Raw genomic sequence first — 16,554 nt, 5'->3', positions numbered from 1 at the left:
AGCATGTAAAGCTCAATTCAGCAGAAACTTTACAAGAGCTGTCTCTAGGAAGAATGCAATTCTTCTCTCTTCTGATCTCCTGAGCAGAAATCCTGCCCTCTCCAAAATATAATGTGGGGCACAAGATTTCTGTTCTATGCAACATTAGAAATGAAATGGACATATGGATGTGGCAGGGAAGCTAGTAATCCCTGTCTTGAATTTTTGTGAGAGAATCAATAAGATGTGAAAAGTTGGAATAGATCTCTTTTTGCCAGCATCCTATATTTCTACACTATTGCGAGTGTTTGACTTTTCTCATTTGTTATTCAAATTTAAAAACTGAAGTGAAATTTTTTCTTAACTCTTGATCATAGAAACTGACAGGTACTCCTTTTATATTAAGGGTACAACTTAAGCACATGTAGCCCATACCATGACTAGAGTAATTGAACTATGCTCTGATGAGTAGATATCTTGCTTTTGCTTTTTCTACCCAGTCACTTGGGCAGTAAGATTCCATCATTTGTACTAATATAGATGCATTATTAAAAAAACGATGCATTATTAGTTGCTGCTGAGTTTATCTTAAGGTTATTAATTTATTTTGGCTTAGATGGATAAAATAATTATGGGATCACTTATTCATGCCTGATGTGGTCAGGTAGTGGATGATAACAGCAAGGTGTTCCATTTAGTCCGTGAATATATCTGGTCTTTACAGATGCCTTTCAGCAGAGACTTATTTTATTTTTATTTTAAAAAAATTATGCTGTTAAGTATTTCAGGATTTTCTTTTGTATTTTTTTTTTAGCCAAAATGAGTTTGCTCTGAGTTCCTTCATTGAACATGAAACACAATCTCTATGTAGTTTCTGAATTTAATATGCTAAGTGAATCTAGAGATTGGACATCTTTCTTTCAATTTCTGATTTCTACCAAACAATATTGTACTTATTGGTTGAAACTTTTACATAGTTATAGTTGTAACCCATTCTGTGTCCAGTTGATCCATAAACATAATTCTACTCAAAATTAATTCGTTAATATAATCAGTTAAATTAATTTAAACATAGGGACTTTATATTCCTGTTGGGCAAGTAAACTATGCAGGGTGAAGCTGTTTCTGGAAGGTCTAATGCATCACTGTTTACTCACTCTCTATGCCAATGACAAGTTGGGCGTTTTGGATTTATAGTTATTAGTTTGGGGGTAGTAATCTGGTTTGAATTCAAGTCCTCACACTTGCTGAGCCGATGCTTTACCACATACACCATGTTCATTAGCCCCTTTTTCTCTAGTTGTTTTTTAAAGTACGTCTTCTATTGATATTTGGTCCAACTTGGCCTTTGATCCTCCTTTTAAACTTTTCTTAGCTGAGATTACTGTCACATGATACTAAGATCAGCTTTTTATTGGTTGAGATGAAGATTCATGAACTTTTTGGCCCAGACAGCCTTAATCACATGCCACCACATGCAGCTTAGATACTTTATGAATTAAACTAACAGTTCTTTTCTGATTTCATATTGATACTCTTGAATAATTAATCTGTGAGGATTTATAGTTGCTTTATTTTATTTTTAATACTGAAAACAGCTTTGCAATAAATGATATTTTCATGAAACCTTGTTCACATTTATGATTATATCCTTTGGGTAGTCATCAGAAGAAATGTTACAGTAAGACTCCTATACATTTAAAAGAAATTGTTATGTCCTGCTGCATTAGTCCCAGGAAACCTCAAGTAGAATGGTACATATGTCTTTTTTTTTTGGTAGTCCAGGGCCTTGAACTCAGAGCCTGAGCACTGTTCCTGGCTTCATTTTGTTCAAGGCTAGCACTCTGCCACTTGAGCCACAGTGCCACTTCTGGCTGTTTTCTATATACATGTGGTGCTGAAGAATCGAACCCAGGGTTTCATGTGTATGAGGCCAGCACTCTTGCCACTAGGCCATATTCCCAGCCCTGCACTTAATGTCTTCACACAAGAATAATAATGTTCTTTGGTCTCTGTGTACTCACAGAAAAAGCCTTCACTGGACTGTAATCTCACTTGAGTATATCATTGGGATGTCAGCCAGGGGATGCTGAAAACAGAGCTGGCACTGTGGGCATGTCTCAAATTCACTCTTAGAACTGTTCTGTGTCCTAGCAGTCCATCAACTTTTCAAACAGCACAACTTAAAAATACTTGCTGGCTGGTGGCCAGTGTTGAATAATAGTAGATGGAAAAGTGATTCTCAAGGGACAAACAACCAGGAGAATAAAAGAATAATGAAAGAATAATTATTTTCTCATGGGATTCAGGAAGACATTAATGCTCTCATGAACATTCTACCTGTGTAATGCATTATTTTTATGTGTCTAGTCTATTCCATCTTCTTCTAAAAGAGAGTTCAAATAACCACTGTTATCAGAGACAGTGAATTCTTGGTTTGGCTGTGCCATTGACTGACTATATCTTTGAAACAAATTATTTACATCTTTCTTAATCTCAGCTTCCTTTAGTGTTAAGATTTCAGTGAAGTAATTCATGTATGGCTTTAAGAAAGTTCCTAGCAGATAATAAATTTTCCAACCAATTTTATTATTAATTTAATAGGTAATGATAGAAGAAAATACAATATTTCTGCTTTTTAATTAAAGAGTTAGAAGTACTTCTAATATCACTTGTTGGTTTTAAGTTTGACCATTTATCTTCTGTTTTCTCTGTCATTATTCTGACTAAATTTAGTAAGAGAAAAGAGAGAGAAGGAAATATTAGTTATGATAAAGTCATGATGTACATTTTCTTTTGGGATATTTCATTTTAAACCTGTAGCTTAGTAGAGAATACTAGATGGATACAGTGAAATATAAGAGCAATGAATGTACATACATACGTGTATATAGATATATAAAGTATAAATATATGTAAATATTTGCATGTATATACTTGTATTTTTCTACACACACACACATACACATTTTATTAATCTAGTATTGCTGAACATTTTCCTTAACCACATAAGGCTATATAGCAGTCCCTTCTGTGGCCTCTTCTTATTTAATTTTTGAAAATCTACACAAAATAGAAGATTTCAATTCCCTTTTGTCAGAATTTTGACGACACTTATACCAGAATTTTAAAAAGCCCATTTTTCTTATGCCCAGGTATTCTTAAATTTAACGAAGTTATCTTCCCCTTACATTTAGATTTATTTTCCTTTTCTTTCCCATTTATAGAAAGTTAAATGCTTGACATTTTCATGGTAAACTGTGTTTAAATCCTGAAGACAACAATTAATTTCCTAGTTCTGCATTTCATAGGTTAAAAACCTCAATCCCTTGCACCTTTTCTTTCAGTTAATTTTCTGAAATAAATTGGCTTAAGATGGTTTCTAACTTAGTGACTTCCTCTTCAGTTGAACTTTCAATTTCTTAACTTATCATTTGTATGAAAAGGGACGAGATTTTCTTTTTGTGAAACACAAAATAGTTTACTTTAACAAAGTTTAACAATAGTGTAATGTGCATACACACACACACACACACACACACACACACACACACACAAATTCAAGGATGTCCCCTTAACATCAATGGCTGTTCATTCCTTCAAAAAAGGTACTTCTTGTGGGCCAGGCAGTATGATATGTGATTGACAATGTTTACTAAATGTAATCAGTCCCTCACTTTATGAAGCTTATACTCCTGAGGGAGCTGGAGCTGGGAGAGCAATATAAGTTTATCTGATTTGGGGAAGAGAAGATGAACTGATTCAGCAGTGAAACCCTCTAGAAACCATGTTGAGAATAAACTATACAACTTGGGGAGTGGAGGGAAGTTGAAAGAAGAAAATCTTGGAGAGAGAATGAGGGAGAGGGTGATATTGTTCAAAAGGAAATGTGCCATTACCTGGCTTATATAACCCAGATCACCTTTAGAATACAATTTTTTTAAGTAAAAGAGCTAAGAATGTGGCTTAGTGTTAGCGTGCTTACCTAGCATGCAAGAAGCCCTGGGTTCGATTCCTTCACACCATATAAACAGAAAAATGCAGAAGTGGTGCTTTGGCTCAAGAATTAAAGTGATAGCCTTGAGCAAAAAGAAGTCAGGGGCAGTGCTCAGGCCCTGAGTTCAAGCTCCAGGACTGGCCAAAATTTAAAAAAAGTAAGATTATTAATATGACAGTGCTAAATGGTCTAAAAAAGCCTCCACCAAAACAGAATATAATAATAGAAAGTCAAGGAAAGAAGACCAGGATTGTTCTAGAGCATGGATTAAGATATGGCATTTTTATTGACCACAAAATAATGTAGAGGAGCTAGCTATATGGACCTCTAGGGATAGCATTTTAGGAATAATGGAATAAGGGGTTTTAGGTTATAGATGGTTACATGTGCTTCAGGACAATAGGATTAATGAGAAGGTAGATGTAGAGATGTAGAGACCAGTTCCATAGGAGTCAGAGAAGTGACAGGGGTCAGGTCATATGACATCTGGAACATGAAAGACACACTAGATTTTATTCTAAGTATGATTACAAAATATAGGTGGGAAAAAGTGTATATGGTGTTTTACAAACTCCTTACTGACTTTATGGAAATGGATTTTTGGGTGAAGTAACAGCAGTAAGGAAACCTTTGTTCTGTCTCTGTCATGCTCCACAAATAGTTTTCAAGTGTGGTATATATTATTTTACCTCTATTGCCAGACTCCAAGATTCTGAGAGAATCACTCAAGTTTGGTAACAAATTATCTAGTGGTTTAATTTAGAAGATTATCATTGATTAACTGGAAAATTCAGTGTAGAATCCAGAGAATCAGCCTCAGGAATCAGATTATAAATGGTCATAAAGCTAGTTATCCCATATGAGAGATAATTTTATTCATTTTCTGCCAAATGATTTGAAAAAATTGTAGTAGATATAGAATTCAGGATAAATATTTGAAAATTGTGACATACCTTCTTCAGGAAGGAAGAAAATGCATGCAAAATAAAGATGTTCTAGTGATATAACTTGTAATTTTCCAAAAGATAGAAACTGACCATTTTGATCTTTGCAAAATCAAAACAGAACCCTTAAATTTTGGATCATTCTTACACAGAAACAATAAATCTTCAACACAAACTAGACTTGGCTAGTACTTTTAAAATAATTTATATTTTCTCATTTTCTTTTTAAGAAACATAGCAACTTGAAATGCTTTTCTTTGCCTGTTGATATCCTCCACATATCATACTTCTCATCGAAGTTAAAACTGAGTTCAAACTCCTACATAAAGAAGTGATTTTGTTTATTTTTAGCAACTTTTAAAGATGGAGACTTACTGTGTTTTAAGAACTGCTTTGCCAAGACAAAGAACCCACTGGATTTCTTAGGTACAGTGAAATGTAAGCAATGTGTATTTCTTGTTAGAAATAGTTAACATTTCTTCTTCTTTCCTTGAACCAGACTCATCTTGCTGCTTGATATTTACTAGGACTTGAGGAGTTTTTTTAACCTTTTGAACAAGTTGACTATGTGTGCAATTATGGACTAAAATTGAGCCCCTAACCTGGGTAAAAAATAATCACAGTTGAACAAAAGTGATTCACCTCTCACTTTGCCAGGGTAAAGGAGGTGAAGGGAGCAAGAGAGTGGAAACACATTTTTGACTACTGAAAGGCACAGTTGCTGGAGGCAACATTACTGGGTCCTGAATTTCTTTTTTATGCCCCTTTGCTTCTATGCTAAGAATCAATCTAGTTAGAACACATCAAGGATGCTGCCTCAGCATTTTCCCATGATGATTTACTTGACACACCATTCTTAGGGAAAGGAAGTGCACATTTCTCTCAGTTCCAGCCAGTGGTGAGGAAGAAATCCTTATTCTTCCACAGAACTCTTTTTGGGCTCCCTGGACACATGGGCATTTTTATTTTATTTTATTTTATTTGTTTTGGCTGACCAGGCTATGTAATGAGAATGCAGTCACATAGTACGTTTACTTGACTGAGGTGAGAAATATAATTTGTTTAGAACTGTGCTTTTTCACGGGGATAACCCTGCTGAGACAGCATTGAAGGAGGGAGAGGTGAGAAAGGTTTTATTCCACATTCTTTCTGTTATCATTGTCCAATTCATAAGAGCATTGAACTTTATAATCTTCACCCAAATACTGCTACCCCCATTGAAGTTTGATTTAAATTACACTTTTATTTATCAGTGAATCTTAACAGAAGAACTTCTCATTTATGTTTCTGGAAAAAAAAGAAACATCCCTGAGTCTGGAGGTGTGACTCAAATTTTATAGTACCTACTTGGCAAGCATGAGTCCCCAAGGTCAGATTCCACTTCCACCAAAACAATAAACAAACAATTAGATGTAATTAGCATTCCCTTGTAGTCAAAATGTGACTACATATTTTCATAAAATACATGGGACATTTTGCAAAATGTCATGTGTGTGACTCCCCAAAGATTCCAGCTCTAGTGATGTGGCATTTCAGAAGCTAACTGGTCTCATGCGTACTTCACTTGGTCCAGGATAATGGTCAATGAGTATTTGTCTTAGAGTTTCAAGCTCTTCTGTGTTGTGAACAGCAACACTGTACTCAAACATACAGTGGTGTGGCATATCATCACCATACCAGTGGTATGGGTGGATCTCTATCAATATGCATTTGGTTTTATTAACCTCACTTCCCCAAAGAATTGTGGGGAATAATATTTTGGAATGGTAGTCTTTTTTATGCTTGTGTAGTCAGAGCTAAGAGATCAGGTAAATCATAAAGTTTTGTCTTTCTCTCACTTTATTATCCCACCCTATCCTTTTCAATGATCTATTTCCTGGTGTTTTTGTTGTTTAATGTTGACTGTGGCTTTCTAAGAGTTTACACTATTTGAGTTCTCCCTTGAATCTACCATATTTTAGTTAATACATTTGTATTCCTTTTCATACCACCTAAAGTATTTATTCATTAGTGTATACGCTAGCTCTAGCTTCCACACATGAGGGAGAACATGTAACCTTTGTCTCTCTGGGCTTAGCTTACTTCACTTAAACAAGAAAAGTGAGGGAAGGGGTGAATTGGGAGGGATGAGTGAGAATGCTGAAAGGTGAGTTGAATGATGAAAGATGTGACATTGGTAAAGATTCATTGTATTCATAAACTGCTTTGTTAAATAGCAACTCTTGAACTACTACATAAAGACCATAAGATATACATTTTAAATATTAATTTCTGGCAATAATCATAGGAAAGTGTTTTGAACTCAGTCATTTATGACTCTATTATCTTTATTTGGCCTAGGATGAATGCAAATCTTATTTCTTTTATATTACAGCAATATGAGTAATATTAAGTATATTAATTCCAATTATAATGATATGAAATCTATATCTTTACTGAAAATCAAAATATTGTATTTCATAGGAAAATGTTTCTGCATTAGAAATTACACTAATTTTATAATCCTATAGAAACTTTAAAATCAACTTGATTTTACAGTTTTTGATAGATATATTTTGATGAATCTTGTGCAAATACTTGCTTTACTAGGAAGCAAAATTCTAATGAGAATGATTGATGATTTTTCTTCAAAGTTTTCCATGCTAATAAAGAAAATCCACTTCCTTTGAAAACCTGTGTTTTGTCACAATTAGCAGTTTCAGAATTAATCTTTGTTTATCATTTTCTGTAAGTCAAAACACCATATGAGGTATGCTTTCACAAGAAATAGAAAATGAAAGGGAGGAAGCAAAAAGACAATAATTTTCTCCTACAGCACATACTCTTTTTGCTTAAACATTTGTGGAAGTGAGAATATGTCTGTGTTTGGAGCATCATGCTTCAGCCATGATGTCTTCGTGATATAAGAACCTGCTCCAAAACCTGCTCTGAGTAACAGCTCAGATGGGGAGAAGGCAAGTGTTTAACTCTATTGGCTCTCAACAAGTTGCCAACACTCAGCTACCCTATCCCAAGAATACCTTCTCACTCAGCTACTGTAGAAAGGCAACCTCAAAGATCATCAGAATTCCAATAAACCATTACTATGATTCCATGCTAACATTTAAGTAATATTTTAGACAGGTAATCATGTGCTGTTTCTCCTACCTCCTCTCCTCTCCTTTCTCCTCTCCTCTCCTCTCCTCTCCTCTCCTCTCCTCTCCTCTCCTCTCCTCTCCTCTCCTCTCCTCTCCTCTCCTCTCTTCTCCTCCCCTCTCCTCTCTTCTCTTCCTTTCTCAGACTCTCTTCTTTCATCTTCTCTTCTTCCCTCCCCCCTTTCTTTTCTTTCTCTCCTTCTGAAGCAAGAGAATTGGAGAAGGTTTTATGGTTCTTGTTGCAGAGAACTTTACTAAAAGGTGCAAGGCCATGAGATTAATCCCTAATTCTTCTTACTAAAGAAAGAAAAGAAAAAAGGAAGGAAGGAAGGAAGGAAGGAAGGAAGGAAGGAAGGAAGGAAGGAAGGAAAAAGGAAGTTCACATTCTAATTTTGAAGTGATTAATTTATATACAAGGCGATCAAGCACTTTGCCATTAAGGTACATCCCAGCCCTGTAGTTAAGCTCCAACTATTCAAAGAATTAGCTAATAATCTAAGCAATCCAGGTAAGACCAAATTGAGCATATGTGAATGATTCTAATGTCCATTAATCATTAATAAGAGCTAATGTTCCCTGAATTTATTTCTATGTCAATTGGGTAACAAGCATCATTTGAATTCATGGAAGTGCTATTTGTATAGGATTATGTCAGATGATGCAGATACAAAACATTGAGGCTCCATGAAGTTGACATGTTTAACCATTGTTGATACTTGGCAGAAGCTTAAAAACACTGAAACTCAACTTACTTTGTAAAACGGACACGAGTCCTTTTGGCATCTTGATTTTTTTGTGCCCAATTTTCTGATATGAGGTAAACTTAAATGTCTCACATGAGTATTAAAATGTGTTGTTTGCTCTCAAGATTCATGCAATAAGCTCCAGCTTCATGTCAGAATGCTTATCCTTTTTTATTCAGTGGTGACTGATTGTATCTCAGTAGTGAGACTTTTTTTTTAATCAAAATGGATGATAGGGAAGCATATATCCTTCAATAATTAGTCAGAATAATAAATGTCCAGAGCTAGTATGAGACATTATGCAGGAAGCACCATAAATTTCATGCAGAATCCACTTACAAAGGCAAGCTGAGGCCAAGGCATCACAGCTGTCATCTCACTGTGGGAAAGAGTTCAGAGGTCCTTTCTACTGTTCATTCCCATGAACTTAAGGTTCTCAGAGGGATATGCCAGGAGGTGATGCTCCATTTTTTGTAGCAATGTGACCCAGAACATGACAGATTGCTTGTAATTAATCAACAGGTTATGCTAAAAGTACCAATCTTATTTATTTTGCCCAAGATTGTCCATATTTTTACATCCACACAAACACACACAACTCAACTGATCACAAATTCTGGTCCAAACGGTGACATTGGCATTTCCAATACAAACCTATTGTTTGGACAATTCAGAGGAGCTGTGAACTTAATTAACGTAAGTAAGTCTTTAAACAGAAATAACTTATTTCTGAAAATATAATTTTTTAACTTATGTGGTAAAATATTTATGTAATTTTATTATATAATTTAGGAAAAACTATGTTTGGAAGCTAAATGGAAAGATAGGGATCAAAACAGAGATAGAATATCAATGATGATCAGGAGATTGGGACATCAACATGTACAGTAATGCTGCATCACTTTATAGATGTTTGTGCACTGCACATCCCTGAAATAAATGATATTTTTGGAAATTTTATAATTGGAATTTTTCAATAAAAACTTTTGGTTTTGATGGTTAAAAAACAAAAATTGTAGATATAAGAACCTTATTGAACTTTAATGCATTTCAAATATAGTTCTGAGTATTTTTTAAATTTATTTGTTTATTAATGGAACACAAATTTTTTTGACAAGGTGTTGTGCAAAAAGGGTACAGTTACATAGTAGGGCAGTGTGTACATTTATTGCGATATCTTACATCCTGTTTTTCTATTTCTTCTCTACGTCAGGTAGACATGTATACAATATACAATGTATCAAGAACATATGCAATAGCCACTTGGACACGCCCAAGAAAGTTCGCCTAGGGCTTTAAATGTAATGTCGATATTAGACCATATGTCGACAGTAGTCTTATATGAAAGTACATACCTAGCTTTTGAGCTATTGTGTTCCCCAGAGAGGTCAATTTTTGACCTTTATAAGTTGAGTAATTGTTTGGTTTTAGTTACATACTGTTGGGTCGCTGCCCCAATCCTGTGGGAAATACTATTTGACAAGCAGTTTTTGGTTTCACAGACTTGGTCTCTACTGTCTCTCTGTCTCCCTTTGTTAACAGTCATATCAGGGAGATCATGCCCCTTTGTTTTCTGTGTTCTAGGCTTGTCTCGCTCAACATTATTTGTTTGAGTTCTGACCATTTCCCTGTGAATAACAATATTTCACCATTCCTAATCGCTATGTAGTATTCCATTGTGTATAAGTACCATATTTTTGGATCCATTCGTCTGTGGAGGGGCAACTGGGTTGTTTCCATATTTTGGCTATTGTGAATTATGCTGCAATAAACATGGAAGTACAAATGTCTTTTAGATACCTTGGGGTTTGCTGTTTAGGATAGATGCCTAGGAGTGGTATGGTTGGGTCATAGGGTAGGTCTATATTGAGCTTTTTGAGAAACCTCCATACTGTTCTCCAAAGTGGTTGTACTAATTTGCACTCCCACCAACAATGGAGAAGGGTTCCTCTTTCCCCGCACCCCCTCCAGCATTTGTTGTTGCCTGAGTTCAGAGTATAGGCCATTCTAACTGGGGTGAGATGGTATCTCAGGGTTGTTTTTATTTGCATTTCCTTTATTACCAGGGATGTTGAGCATTTCCTCATGTGTTTCTTTGCCATTTTTATATCTTCTCTTGTGAAGTCTCTCTTTAGCTTCTTTGCCCATTTCCTAATAGGCTTGGAGGGGCTTAGTTCTTTGAGTTCTCTGTAGATGACAGATATCAGGCCTTTGTCTGTTGCTGTGCTGGTAAATAACCTTTCTCATATCGTTGGCTGTCTTTCTATTTTGGTGGCTATGTCCTTAGCTGTGCAGAAACTTTTTAATTTGTAGTAGTCCCATTTGTCGAGTCATTCCCCTATTTGTTGTGCCCCTGGGACTCTATTCAGGAATTTCCTTCCTGTGCCTATAAGTTCTAGAGTCTTTCCCACTCTGTCCTTCAGTAGTTTCAAGGATTCAGGTCTGATATTGAGGTCCTTGATCCATTTTGATTTGATCTTGGTGCATGATGATAGGCTTGGGTCTACTTTGAGTTTTCTGCATATGGCTGCCCAGTTCTCCCAGCACCAGTAGTTGAAGAGGCTATGTTTATTCCGTGTATGTCTTTAGCTCCTTTGTCGAATATCAGTTGGCTGCAAGAGTGCGGTTTTATTTCTGGGTCTTCAATTCTAATCCATTGGTCTTCCGATCTGTTTTTATACCAATACCATGCTGTTTTTGTTATTATGACCTTGTAGTAGAGCTTGAAGTCTGGTATTGTGATACCTCCTGCACTGCTTTTTTTGCCTAGATTTGCTTTGGCTATTCTAGGTTTTTTGCTGTTCCATATGAATTTATGGATTGGTTTCTCTATTTCAGTGAAGAATGTGCCTGGGATTTTGATAGGTATTGCATGAATTTGTATAACAATTTGGGGAATATGGCCATTTTCACTATATTGATTCTGCCTACCCATGAGCATGGGAGGTCTTTCCATCTCCTTGTGTCTTTGATTTCTCTTATTAGATTTTTATAGTTTTCATTAAATAGGTACGTCATGTCCTCGGTTAAGTTGATCCCTAGGTACTTTATTCTTTTTTTGGCTACTGTAAATGGAATTGTTTCCATAATTTCCTTTTCTGTTTGTATATTGCTGGTGTACAGACAAGCTGCTGACTTTTGTGGATTGATTTTGTATCCTGCTACTTTGCCAAATTGGTTTTTTAGGTGTGGGAGTTTGGGTACTGAGTTTTTTGGGTCCTTCAGATATAAGATCATGTCGTCTGCGAATAGGGATAACTTGATTTCTTCCTTGCCGAGTGGATCCCTTTGATGTCCTCCTCTTGCCTTATTGCTATGGCTAGGGATTCCAGCACTATGTTGAACAGAAGTGGGGAGAGTGGGCATCCTTGCCTTGTTCCTGAGATTAGAGGGAATTATTTAAGTTTCTCTCCATTTAATATAATATTAGCAGTTGGTCTGTTGTATATGGCTTTTATTGTTTTGAGGAAAGTTCCATCTATTCCTCTTCTCTCCAAAACTTTTAATAGGTATGGATGTTGTATTTTGTCAAAGGCTTTTTGGGCATCGACTGAGATAACAATGTAATTCTTAATTTTAGGTCTGTTTATGTGGTAAATTACGTTGATTGATTTACAAATGCTGAACCATCCTTGTGACTGTGTGATGAAGCCTACTTGGTCATGATGTATGATTTTCTTGATCAGTCTGGATCCTGTTAGCTAATATTTTATTGAGGAGCTGTGCGTCTGTGTTCATTAGTGATATTGGTCTGTAGTTCTCTTTTTTGTTGGATCTTTGCCTGGTTTGGGAATGAGTATGATATTAGCTTCATAGAATGAGTTTGGGATTTCTCCCTCTGTTTCTATTTCACGGAAGAGTTTGAGGAGTATTGGTATTACCTCATCACTAAAGGTTTCGTAGAATTCGTTGGTGAATCCATCTGGGCCTGGGCTTTTCTTTGTTGGGAGGTTCTTGATTACCTCCTGTATCTCACTGTAAGTTGTTGGTTTATTTAGTTGATTTATTTCTTCTAGGTTCAGCTTGGGCAGTTTATACTTCTCTACGAATTGATCCATTTCTGTAAAAGTATTGTTTTTTGCTGAGTAGAGGTTTTGGAAATAGCTTCTTATGATTTTTTGAATATCGTGTGTACTTGTAATTATTCCGGTGGAGTCCTTGATTTTACGTATGTGAGTCTCTTCTCTTCTTTTTTTTGTAAGTCTTGCAAGGGGTCTGTCAATTTTGTTTATTTTCTCAAAGAACTAGCTTTTAATCTTATTTATTTGTTGCATTGTCTTTCTCTTTTCAATCAGATTTATCTCTTCTTTGATCTTTGTGATCTCTCCCCTCCTTGTCGTTTAAGATTCTGTCATTTCTTGTTTCTCTTGTTGTTTTAGTTTCATCGTGAGGGTATTCACCTTCTCTGCTTCCATTCTTTTAATGTGAGTGCTGAGGGCAATGATCTTGCCCCTCAGTACTGCCTTAGCTGTGTCCCATAGGTTTCTTTGTGATGTGTTTTCATTGTCATTGTGGCTCATGAATTCATTGATTTTATCTTTAATTTTGTCTGTGGCCCAAGTGTTGGATAGCAATGTGGGGTTTAGCCTCCAAGAGTGTGTATAGGCTCTGTGGTATCCTTTGTTGTTGAGGGTTACCTTTAATCCACTGTGATCAGATATAATACATGGGATGACGGCAATACTTTCGAATTTGCTGAGGTTCTTTGTGTGGGCTATGACATGGTCTACTTTGTAATATGATCCATGGGCTGCTGAGAAGAAGGTGTGTTGGGTCTCTGTAGGGTGGAAGATTCTGTATAGGTCTGTCAGATCCATTTGGGAAATGGTGTTACTTAGGTCCTCAGCTCCCTTGCTAATCCTCTGGGTGTTGGATCTGTCTCTTGGAGAGAGTGGGGTATTAAGGTCATCCCCTATGATTGTGTTTGCATATGTCTTGTTTTGTAATTCTGTGAGAATTTGCTTGACATATATAGGGCCTCTTTTGATCGGTGAGTATACATTTATCACCGAGATGTCTTGATTCTGGATTTTTCCTTGTATTAATATGTAGTGTCCTTTTTTGTCTTTTTGAGTTGATTTAAATGAAAAGTCCAGCTTCTCTGAGATCAAGCTGGCTACACCTGCCGTTTTGGTAGGTGCGTTTGCTTGGTAGATCTTGCTCCATCCTTTCATTTGGAGCCTGTTTTGTCCCTTGCTGTAAGGTGGGTCTCTTGTAGACAGAAGATGTCAACTTTTTGTTTGCAAATCCATTATGCCAGTCTGCTCCTCTTTATCGGAGAGTTTAAACCCTTTATATTTAAAGAGATCAAGGATAAGGGTGTTTTTTCTCCTTCCATTTTCTTGTTGGGCTGTTTTTTCCTCTTTTTTTCTTTTCTTGTCTTTAGTGAGCTGTTCTTTCTGTTGGACTTTGGCTATTGTAGTTTCTTTCTGATTCTCTCTGTGTGTCTTGTACGATCTCTGTTGGATGGGGCTCGCCTCTTAGAAATCGCTGCAGGGCTGGTTTTTTTATTCACATTCTCCTTTATCTCCTCTTTGGTGTGGAAAGATCTGGTTTTCCCTTCGAATGTGAACTCCAATTTTGCTGGATATTTGATCTGAGGTTGCATATTGTTATCCTGAAGTACTTGGATGGTGTTCTTCCACTCACTTCGTGCTTGGTAAGTTTGTGTGGATAAGTCAGCTGTTATTCGAATCCTCTTCCCATTGTAGAAAATTTCTTTCTTCGCTTTGTCAGAATTCAGAATTTGCTTTTTAATCTTGAGGTCTGAAGTCTTGAATATTATGTGCCTTGGGGTGGCCTTTCTGGGGTCTGTCCTGCCAGGTGTCCTATAGGCTTTGGTTACCTGGATGGAGTCTCCTGTGAGATTAGGGAAGTTTTCTGCAATAACTTTATTGAGAACATGTTTAAGCCCTCTGCTCTGGTATTCAGCTCCTCCTTCTATTCCAATTATGCGCAGATTATATCACTTGTCTTTGTCCATTAGTTCCTGGATTAGTCTGCCCTGGAACTTCACCGTTTATTGGAGTGTTTTCATTTTCTGGTTGTTGTCGGCTGCTTCATCGTCCAGGCGAGAGATTCTGGATTCCATATGGTCCACTCTTTGTGTTATGGTTTCAATTGTGGTGTTTATGGATGTCAGAGAGCTATTTATGGTTGTCAGATCAGCTCTGATCGTGGAAATTTCTTCCTTTAAAGAGTTGTATTTTAAATCTATTTTTTCATGCATTTCAATTTTCAGGATGTTAAGATTTTCTTTAAGGGAGGCTTGCATTATATCAATTTTTGCTTCCATTTCTTTAAAGGAGGCTTGCATTGTATCCATTTTTGCTTCCATTTCTTTCTTGGCTTCCTGGGTGTCCTTCAAGATTTCCGCTCTAAACTCCTGGATTTGTTTTCTGATTTCATTTCTGACGCTTTGCATCATTACTGTTAACATGGCCTCATTTGCTTTTTTACTCTCCATCTCCTTTTCAGTTGTGCTGCGTTTTGGAGCTGGCAAGTTGGCTTGCTCTTTAATGAACTGTGTTATGTGTCTTTGTGATTTGCGCATCTGGAGATCTGTGGATAGCTTCTCAGGTTTGGTTTGTAGCTCTGCCCTCCCTCCTGTGTAGGCACGTCTACCGGAGCAGGTGCTGTCGCTGTGGCCCCTCCCACAAGTGCAGGGTATGCCTACCAGAGAGGGAGCTGTCGCCAGGGGCCCCGACCACCTCTGCGCTGTGCGCCCACTACAACAGGCGCTGGAGCTGTGGCCCCGTCCACTTTATTGGGGTACGCCCCCAGAGCGAGCCCTGTGTTGTTGGGTTGTGTTTGCTCCCTCCCGCGAGTCTGTTGGGGGGGCGGTATTTGTGGGGCCCAGTGGGATTGACTGTCCGGGCATGGGTTAGCACCCTCAGACCTCGCTTCCGCTGTGAGGGGGGATGTGATCAGGCCCAGGTATCCCTGCTGTGCTGATATTGCCAACCAGTGCCTGTGATTTTAGTTGTAAGAGTCTGCGAGGTCCAGGCGCCTCGGGTGGGGCTTGCACTGCTGGCCATCCCCTGGCCCCTGTTGGGAAGGGGGCAGGGCTGATTCGGCCAGATCTGGATCCTGTGTGTCCTTGGGGCTGCTCCGCCCTTCCGCTGCTAAACTGACTTCCCAGCACTTGATGGGAGCTTCCCACCTGATTTGGGGGTTCTTTGTTCCCTCGGGGTGGGATGGGGGAGGGAGGGAGATCTAGCTTCTTTGTAGGGTTTGGGTCTCTGATAGCTGGTCTCCCATTGGGTGAGGGGGTAATGGGGGACTCACTGATCCTGGATTGTGTGTGTGTCCTATGCAGTCGTTGGTCCTTCAGGGGGTGGCAAAGTGTCGTGGTGGCTTCCCTGGTTCCCTCCTTCTGCTGCGCTGGGTTCCCCAGCCGCCGTCTGTCCGAACCCGGTGTGGACCCGAACTTCTCGTCGCTGCAGTTTTATGTCTTGGTCCACACCCTCCCTAGTGACTGTGGGGTCTCCTGCTGTCTCTGCCGGGTTTCCCTTTCCCAGCCTGGCCCTGTTTGGGCCAGGGTCGGCTGGTGGGGGGAGGGTGCCCCGGAGATTCTCCTGCTCCATGTAGGTTTTCTGCTCTTCTTTTTTACTCCTTTGTGTTTTCCTGTGTATCTCTACTGCCTCTGGCTGTTGGTTTTGCTGGGATCTTGATGGGGTTTTGGGTGTTGGAGTTCCCAGCTCGCTATTCAGTTGGAGCGAGTCAGGGTACCTCCCTACTGTGTTGGCGCCATCTTT

This window comes from Perognathus longimembris, chromosome 22 (genome assembly GCF_023159225.1).
Source record: "Perognathus longimembris pacificus isolate PPM17 chromosome 22, ASM2315922v1, whole genome shotgun sequence".
Classification (NCBI taxonomy): Eukaryota; Metazoa; Chordata; class Mammalia; order Rodentia; family Heteromyidae; genus Perognathus; species Perognathus longimembris.
Note: the sequence above shows the minus strand (reverse complement) of the source record.